General features: G+C 33.8%; 2 long non-coding RNA genes across 3 annotated transcripts; one reads left to right on the forward strand and one right to left on the reverse strand.

The window, feature by feature from the left end:
* The first annotated feature begins 531 nt into the window (after positions 1-531).
* Positions 532-4477, forward strand: LOC141769340 (uncharacterized). 2 transcript variants are annotated; one of them, XR_012594282.1, is made up of 4 exons: positions 532-682; positions 2241-2334; positions 3085-3196; positions 4397-4477. It is a non-coding gene; the product is annotated as an uncharacterized LOC141769340 (long non-coding RNA). The 2 variants fall into 2 exon arrangements; XR_012594283.1 differs by lacking the exon at positions 532-682 and adding an exon at positions 690-1146.
* Positions 2974-4477, reverse strand: LOC141769341 (uncharacterized). Its single transcript, XR_012594284.1, has 2 exons — positions 4390-4477; positions 2974-3179 (listed from the first exon to the last, which is right to left on the reverse strand). It is a non-coding gene; the product is annotated as an uncharacterized LOC141769341 (long non-coding RNA).
* Positions 4478-5343: the final 866 nt, after the last annotated feature.

Below are 5343 nucleotides of genomic sequence, written 5' to 3' on the forward strand. Positions count from 1 at the left end.
GATGAAGAAAACTGTCAAAACTGAATATAGTGCAGGGTAACAGCTGTGATACACGACTATTAAAAAAGTGAATATAGTGCAGAAGAAACTGTTAAACTGCATATAGTGCAGGGTAACAACTAAGATACGGGACTATCAAAAATGTGAATATAGTGCAAAAAGTGATATAATGCTGGATAATAAAATATAGGAGATATACAGTAGAGACCAGGGGATTTAGAAATGTCAAATATAATATACTATAATGCGGGATGAGAACTGAGGTAGAGTTTTTTTCTTAAAAAATAGACTAAAGTGCAGAATAAGCTGTACATTATTGGTAGAATACAGTAAAAAACAGTCTAGTATGTATACGGTATGTGTGTGTGTTAAATAAAAAATATAAATGTATGACATCCGCACATTCTTGTCACATAATGTCACGTTGTGAACTGAGTTATATAAGTTATCATGAATAATTATGATCATCTGACAGAGAGATCATACAAACAATGACAACAAAACAATGGACAGCTGGTGCAGGTTATAGGGGGCAGCAAGTCTCGCGAGAGTTTTCGCAACTTGTGGGTTACCTTCTAGACACGACCCCGAGTTGAAATTTCTAACTTCCTTCCTCCAGGTGTGCACTTCATTAAACGTCAATAACAACCATGGTTGACCGTGACAAACTGATGTTTCTTTGGTAAGTCGGAGGTGTACATACAGCCACATGTTTTGGGTCATTTTTTAACGTTTTCCCGAATAACTTTTGTGCAGAGAAGACAACTTTCAGAGTGTGTATACCACCTTAACCAGCTAACGTTGCCTAGTAACATGGCAGCATATTTTGACACCAATTTACAATCAGATAGTAGCGTTATATTACAGGCAAATATACTTTGCGTTTCCTTTTAGTTGATGATTTACCATTTACAACGTACAGCTGTCATTGTTGTATGAAGTCAGACAACTGCTTCTTTGTGAAGTCGGAGTGGCGTTGTACTTTTTCTAGTAAGAGGTCGGAAATCCGAGTTGTCGTGAACGCAACGTTTTATATCGCTTTTGTTACACCTGTCCTACTGTTATAATCTGAGGTAATCAACGCACACCTGTGGATGAGCACTAGCGAAAACGACAAGCATACAGACTCACGTTCAACATCAGGAGGTAAGAAAAATATATAATGGCTGACAGCTGATAATAAAACACAATACTCACAATTAGATTGTAGAGTTTAAGAAACGAATTTATTTAAATAACGAAGCTGCTTCCTGTAAATGGCTTATGTGTGTAACTAATAGTAGTTGCAATATAAGTTACTGTACAGACTTCTAAATCATTCTGTTGATATAAACTCGGAATTTTCTTTTGGGAAACTTGTGTTTGGTCGATTATTTCTCTGTTGTTACAATGCTAATGGTCATTGTATTTTACATCGTTGGAAAGCCTGTTTATTTACCTTCACAATGATGTCCAACTTATAAGGATCATGTATTTGTGGGGTGAGCAGCACAGCTGATTATGTGGGTAGCGCCCAAGAAAAAATTGCCAAAATGCTCTGCCAATGGTAAACAGTGTTTTCTCCTGTTGGTATTGACTCTTGTTTTGAGTTGTTTGGTGGATTGGATGATTGAACTCTTGTTCAGTAACAAGGAACAAACAAGACATATTGGCAATGTTGGTGGATTTTGTTTGCCGAATTACAGGAGATGCTTGTACAGATTCAGGAAAGTTGGTGAATCTAATTTTATCGCTACAGCCACGCTGTTATTTTCTTTATTTTTTTGAAGGGAGTTCTGCTGATACAGACACCAGCTCAGAGCGAGACTGCAGCCGGCGAGAGATTCATGACCTGCTTCAATCTTCCTTGCAACCTCATTTGCAACTCCATCCTTCTGGTTCACAACAGTTTAATGTTTGACTGCTTGCTCCCACCAGCTATAACTGCCTGCTCCTGTGGGATCCGAATCCTAATGCTGTCCTCGAAAGCAGAGCGCTGCACACACAAACTGCCCTGCTGTTGCACATTGACGCAACTCATGGCTCGTATTAAAACACTGTCATTCTTATCGGTACTAAAAAAAATGGGGTATCGTACCCTTTAAATGGCAGGTTATTGTGATAACTTTCTAGTATCTGTATACCATGCAACACTGCCATCTGTACTCAGCTGAAAATGGCAACACTCAAATTATATGATTTTTATATTTGAATGATTGTGTTTGTAATGTGGTTTATTTTTTTGTGTCTACGTCCTCCAGAAAATGCTGGAGGAGCAGCTGGAGAACCACAGGGAGGCTCATCAGAAGCAACTCAGCTGCCTCCGAGACGAGATCGATGCTGGACAAACTCAGAGTAAGGAAACCCCAGTAAAGCAAAATAAAATGTGAAAAAAAAATCATGGTATAGTATGTCATAAAAAAGTCATAGTATAACTCTAGTATAATATGTAATAGAAAAATCATAAAAAATATCATAGTATAGTGTGCCATAAAAATGTTATAGTTTAATATGCCATAAAATTAATAGTATAGTATGTCATAAAAAATATAGGATGCTGTAAAAATGTCATAGTATTGTATGTCATATGAAAGTCATAAAAATAGTATGCCATAAAAATGTCATAATATAGTATGTCATGAAAAAGAAGATAATGATATCAAAGTATGGTATGCCATTAAAAATGTATATAGTATGTTAAAAATGTCATAAAAAGTAAAAAATAATCTAATGCCATGAAAAAGTTATAGTAGTATGCCATAAAAAATGTCATAGCATATATGCCATAAATACCATAAAAAATGGCATGGTATAATATGCCATAAAAAGTCATATAAAATGTTATGATATAGTATGCCATAAAAATAAAGTAATAAAAAGTCGTAGTATAGTATGTCGAAATAAGTTCTAAGAAAGCCATAGTATAGTATGTTGAAAAAAAGTTTTTTTCCACAACAGATTTGAAACAGTAAAAACAAAACTGAAGGTGATTAATTATGCAGATTGATTGTTTATTTTTTTTAATCTGTTATGTGCAGTCAAATCTGTCATGCTGAAAGGTTGTGCAGATGTTTATTTTTTTATTTTTATTAATTAAAAATGCAGCATCATCTTCTGACACCCAACACGGCATTGGGAAGATGTGGACGAATTGAAGAAAATCAGTCGTCTTCAGTTTTGGTCCAGAACTCTGCACTCATCTGGTGAGAGAAGAAAAGTAAGACAACATAAAAATTAGCATCACATTCACATACAACTGATGCAACTACTACTACTACTACTGCAGTAGGCTTTCTCAAAGTTTTGATGTGATTTGAGTGCCAATTTGAGTGCCAATTTAAGGTGCTAGCATGTATGATTGACGGTCGCACAGGAAAATATTATATTTTTTAATTAAATACTGTAGGATGACTGTTTTGGCATACCATACTATGACATTTTCTCATGACATACTTACTATGAATTTTTTATTTGAAACACATATTATACTATGAATTTTTTTAAGACATACTATGCTATGCCTTTTTTCGACATACTGTAGTATGACTTTTTATTTTGAACACATACTATACTATGACTTTTTTTGACATACTACACTATGACTTTTATTGTCTCGACATGATATGCTATGACTTTTTAAATTTTTTTTCAACATACTATACCATGACCTTTTTTTCCGACAAACTATAGTATGAATTTTTCTTTACATTTCTTTTCGACGTACTCTACTATGACTTTTTTTCAACATACTATACTATGACTTTTTTTATTTTTAAGACATTCTATTCTATGACTTTTTATTTTTTTGACATACTATACTATGACATTTTTTGACCGACTATGACTTTTTTAATTTTTTCGAAATACTGTGTGACTTTTTTCAACATACTACACCATGACTTTTATTTTTTCAACATACTATGACTTTTTTTATTTTTAAGACCTACTATACTATGACTTTTTTTTTTCAACATACTACACCATGACTTTTATTTTTTCAACATACTATGACTTTTTTTATTTTTAAGACACACTATACTATGACTTTTTTGACTTTTTTATTTCTAAGACATACTATACAGACATTTTTTATTTTTATTTTTAAGACATACTATACATTACTTTTTTTCAACATCCTATACTATTACTGTTTGTCAACGTACAACACTGTCTTTTTTTAATTTACTATACTATTTTACTTAGACTTTTTTTCGATGTACAACCCTGACTTTTTTGCGACATACTATACTACGACTTTTTTTCGTCATAGCATACTATGGCTTTTTAACAACTTTTTCAACATACTTTCCCTCTATGGCATGGCATTGCCCTCAGGCAATACACTACATTTTCGGACCTCACACAATTTCTTCATTTTTTTTTTATTTAAAAAAATGCATATAATATCACCTGACAGGTCTGTGTCCAATGAAAGGAGGGGCTGAAGTTGTTATGACCTTTTGTCTGGGGGTGGAACAGTCCTTTCAGGAGGCAAAGCCCACTGGATGATTATGGCTGAAAAGAAGGGGAGATGCAATGTACCAGGTTGCAAATGTACACCAAAAGCCAAGTGCCAGAAATGTGATGTCCATCTCTGCTTCACATCCACCAGCAACTGCTTCCTGAGGTTCCACACAGAAATGTATACTTTGTCATAAAAAAAACACTGTAAAGCACAGTGAGCTAAGCAACAAAACACAAACACACATTCAGACACACTGAAGCACACACACACACACACACACACACTCAAACATATACCCACCCACACAGGCCAACCCCTCCACGTGCACACACACACTCGCAGACATTTGAATGTTGGTTTACTTGTACACATGTTGGTTTTTAGGTCTTAGTCATTTGTAGTAGTTTGTTTATTTGATTCATGTGTTCTAATTGTGATTGGTTGGAACCATTTGTGGTTGATGTTTGTTGAAATAAAACTTTTTCTAAATGTATATATTGCTTGTTTTCCTTATTCCACTTATCAAATGTACTATAAAAAACCTTGGTGTTTCAGTACTCTTGTAGCACATGAAAAAATTCATGCCACAGAGGGCTATACTATGACTTTTCTTTCGACAATTTTTTAGGACTTGTTTCGACCTACTATACTATGACTTTTTTGACATGCTATACCATGGGTAAGAAAAGTAATAGTATGTTGAAAAGAAGATCATAGTACAGTATGTAAAAAAAAATCCTGAAAAATGCCATAGTGTAGTATGTCGAAAAGTCAGTATAGCATATCGAATAAATAAAAAAATAAATAAATAATAATTATAAAATAGTATATAATATCGTGGAAAGATTTAATGAATAAAAGTCATAGTATGTCGCAAAATGTTATGAAAAAAAGTCATA

This window comes from Sebastes fasciatus, chromosome 6, assembly GCF_043250625.1.
Source record: "Sebastes fasciatus isolate fSebFas1 chromosome 6, fSebFas1.pri, whole genome shotgun sequence".
In the NCBI taxonomy this organism is placed as follows: domain Eukaryota; kingdom Metazoa; phylum Chordata; class Actinopteri; order Perciformes; family Sebastidae; genus Sebastes; species Sebastes fasciatus.